Source organism: Lygodium microphyllum, chromosome 6 (assembly GCF_053477565.2).
Source record: "Lygodium microphyllum isolate KBCC chromosome 6, Lygodium_microphyllum_v1.1.10, whole genome shotgun sequence".
Classification (NCBI taxonomy): domain Eukaryota; kingdom Viridiplantae; phylum Streptophyta; class Polypodiopsida; order Schizaeales; family Lygodiaceae; genus Lygodium; species Lygodium microphyllum.
Window position 1 is genome coordinate 52,980,972 of NC_141140.1, and position 4,409 is coordinate 52,985,380.

A 4,409-nucleotide genomic window follows, 5' to 3' on the forward strand; every position below is an offset into this window, starting at 1 on the left:
CTTGGAGATTTGATGGCCCTCTAGAAAGCCCCCAAATACGCATCCAAAATGACTGTGTAAAGCCAATGTATTAATTAAGGTTTTAGGGCCTCATCAATGAGTGTGTCGAAGACATGTGTCTTTTGGGTAGTTACTGATATGCGTAGGTAGGCAGGTGCCATTGCTTCCTCACCCTCTTCTTCAATCTTAGGATGGTGGCTACTCTTACATTTATGGGTTTTAGCATTGGAAGCTCGTGTGGTAGGTGCGCTGGTATTGGTCGATTACTAGAGTTCTTGGTCATTATGAGTGGTAATGATGGTGTGACCCTATTCTTTGCGGCAGTTGAGATGATTTGACTTTTTGGGACTCATCGACTGCCCTGGCAACCTATTTATAATCCTCATCTTCATCTAAGAACGCAAGATTGATAGTGGCTAGCACATGCATCGACTCATCGACTTTTTGGGACTCATCGACTGCCCTGGCAGCCTATTTATAATCCTCATCTTCATCTAAGAACGTAAGATTGATAGTGGCTAGTACATGCATCCAATCCCACTCGTCCTTGGGGCAAGGGATATACTTTGTTAGTGGCCCATAGGATTTGCTGACTTGTGAGTCTCCTTTCAATATAGCAAAGGTGGCATCTAGGTCAACTGGAGTGGTCTTCCAAGTATCCATCTCGACTCTTACAGCCTTTGATCTGTTGCCTAAGAATATAAGACCATTTCCCCAATCTTTTATCACTCGTGCATTTCGCATACAAGGTTGGCCTAGCAGGACATCATAGTCCACTCCCTTCATGACTATGAAGTTCACTGAGAACTGGACTCCCGCTATCCTCAAGGGCCAATATTTTAGCACTCCAAATGATCTAACCTTCATTTCGATAGCCAACATGACATTAAACATTGCGGTCTCCATAGGTGGGTTACCCCAAGCCTGTCAAGATTGTGGGAGAGAATGAAGGAGTCTCACTTGTAGCTTTTTCACTTACACAATGGGGGAATACACACAAAGGTGGAGGCTGAAAACAGTTTTTCTCTTCTTAGTTGTGTAAGCCAAAAAGAACACACGTATAGAGAAAAAGAAGAACCCTATATATGGGTCTCAAACCAAACTTAACTAACTAAGGTGGCATACTAACTGAGCCACGAACTAGAGTAGATAAGGATAGCTGTCATCTAGCTATTATTCATGGGCGGTGTACCAACCGCATCTGCAGCTAACAAGTCGGTGACATAAATGCACAACGGTCACCCTGGCATATCACGAGTGGAGCTCGATATCTCAACACTCCCCCTCGAGCTCAATCCCAATTCATGCACACCAAGCAGGTCTCTGAACTTGCGCAGCTTCTCTGCGCCCAATGCCTTTGTGAATATGTCAGCTACCTGATCCTCTATGCTGACATAAACTAGATCAATAAGACCTAGTAAAACCCTCTCACGCGCATAGTGATAATGCACTTCAATGTGCTTTATTATAGCATGATAGACTGGGTTATTTGCCAAGTGTATACTACTCATGTTGTCACAATAAATGACAACTAGCCCATCTGTAGGCTGATGCATATCATAATGTAGCTTATGCAACCAAGATACCTCACATGCAGCCATTGCTGCACCCCTGTACTCAGCCTCTGTGCTCGACAAGGAAATTGTAGGTTGTTTCTTGCTGCTCCAAGTGACTGCAACACTCCCAAAAGAGAACACATATCCACCATTGGTAGATCGTCTATCGGAAATATTACCAGCCCAATCAGCATCAGTGTATCCATGCAACTGTATCTGAACCCCAGTCTCATAAAATAGTCCATACTGCAATGTGGACTTCACATACCTGAGTATGTGTCTAGCCACATCCAAATGCAGTTTCCTTGGAGCCTGCATAAACTGACTTACCAATCCAACAGCATAGCTCAAATCTGGCTTGGTAATAGTCATATAAATCAAACTTCCTACTATGCATCTGTACATAGTAGGGTCTTTGAGAAGCTCACCTGCATCTGCGCTCAGCTTCACATTCTGCTCCAAATGAACTGAAATAGGCTTACAGCCTGTCATCCCATATTTGGACAGCATGGAGCCCCAAGAGGAACACCAAGGAAAAGGGAATTCTCTTGCAAGAAAATCTATCTTGTAACACCAACAAGCTTGTTTATCATGTTTCATATGATCACAATGAAGAAAAGAACACTAGGCACAACAAATCTTCATGCAGCATCATGTAGATCTCCCACGGATTTGATAGAATCAACCATATTCTTCAACATCTTCACAAAATCCATCAATAGAACAAAGAAAACAAAGGAATACACCATCTTTGAATGGAAATACATCACATAGTATTCATCTTCAATATCTTCATAGTCTTCTCTCTCAATCTCTCATATACAATCACTTTGGTTGAGTAGAATTGGCTATCTATGACTCTCTCTCTCTCTCTCCATCAATAATACATCATATCCTCACTACAATCTCTCAAAAATCACCCTCAATAATCCTTCTTAGGTCGTGGATACCCCTCCCAAGAGGTATGTCTGATATGAAGAGTCACCAGAGCCACTACAGTGTCCTTTCATAGCTCACTACTGTCACTTCACTCTAGTCTTCACTTGAGTCTTCAGCAGCTACTTCTTCCACTTCTTTCAGCTCTTTTGCACTTGTATTCACCTCTTTCCAAGGCTAGAAAACTTTCCCAAGCTACACTCTCATCCATCAGAACACATACAGAAGCATACAGAACAGTCACAGAACAGTACCAGAACAGTTACAGTATAGAACAGAAACAGAAGCTCTACAGAAGACCTACAGAAGGTTACAGAAGGTCATCAAAACCACATAACTCACTCTCAAACCATTCCAAACTTTCACAAACCATTCAATAAGCTTTCACAATATCTCATTCTTCATCAATCAATACTCCATCCCTCCTTACAGAAGATAATCAGAACAAAACAGACCAAAACAGAACAAAACAGAAGGTATACAGAACCAATCAGAACCTATCAGAAGATCACAGAACCACTAATAAACATCATGAATTTCCAAAACACAATCAATATCATCCAAAACACTCTCAAACCACTTCCAAATCTATCAATCATCTCATAAAATCAACCATTCAGCTCTCAAAAACAACAAAAATCAGCCAAAAAACAAGTCATTTCAACACTCAACATATCCCCACACTTAATAAGAAAGCATCCTCGCGACCCAGGAAAAAGGGAATACAAGTTCAGGGAAAAGCTCAACTTTAAGCTTCAATATCTCTTCAAAAAGAATCCATCCATCACGACCCCAACTTATAACCTGTATCTGATATAAAAATACAAAGAAAGGAAAACCCCTTTTACAGTAACACCTCTTATCAAACTAAAAATCACAATAAATTTATAAAGGATATAAGAGTTTTCTTCTTCTTCATCAGCATCAGCTTCAACTCTCCATCCACGACCCCATCACCACAATTCTCCAAAATGTAGCTCGCACACGAAATCCAATAGGAAACCACCATGTTTGTATTACATAAATGAACTCACAACACAAACACTAATACAACACAACCATCTGAATGACTCCTCCAAAAAGAGAGATTTTCATTAAAAAGCATCCACCATACATTGGAAAGGTATCAATGAAGATGATCCCTCTTAAAAGATTGATGTTGTCGGAAACGATCCATAGACAAGGATTCATCTACAAAGTTTTTGGGAGGATTTTGAAAAAATTGGAGACATCACATCCTTTCCAACAGGACCAAGTATCTACTAGGCAAACAAAGGGCATGAAAATACAATATCTCCAGCTGCTGGGAATCAATGCTCACATTGACATTCATGCACAACTTTGGAATAGGCTTGGAATCATTATGAGAGTGCCTATGCATATACGCCAGGTACCAAGCAAAGTGAGCAGTTAATCTCACTGAGGGATCTACAGACTGTGAATACTGCTGAGCAAAATGAACATAGTTCTGATAAGCTTGACTGGAAGCTGTCCATTCTCCTGGAATTACTGGCCAATTGATCTGAGGTCCTGTAAGGGAATCATCTGAACTCCATCCCCTTCTTCTGGAAATCTGATTATCAAACCCGTCACAGTCACTAACCAACTGAGGTGGTTGAGATATAGAAGTGTTAGGAGAGGGTAATGGAATAAGGAAAAGTGGATGAAGGGAGGGATAGGAAAAATCATAAAAGGAAGAAAAGTTTAAAGAAGGAGTGGTAGAAATTTGGAGGGAATCACTAAGGAAGGGTGTTAACTGATAAATAGGAAATGTGGAGGGTACATGAATGGATGGAGAAGGACAAGGTGGAGAAGGGAAAAATACCCTATCCTCAATAAAGGAACAGTATGTAAAAATGGGAATTTGAGGGAAAGATGAAGGTTGGAAAAGAAGGGGTAAAATAATTGTGGAATTAG

At 40.8% G+C, this 4,409-nt stretch overlaps 1 non-coding gene across 1 annotated transcript; it reads right to left on the reverse strand.

Annotated features, from left to right (window-relative positions):
- Positions 1-3,217: 3,217 nt before the first annotated feature.
- Positions 3,218-3,285, reverse strand: LOC148034555 (small nucleolar RNA SNORD36). The gene has a single exon (XR_015691239.1). It is a non-coding gene; the product is annotated as a small nucleolar RNA SNORD36 (small nucleolar RNA).
- Between the last annotated feature and the right edge of the window lie 1,124 nt (positions 3,286-4,409).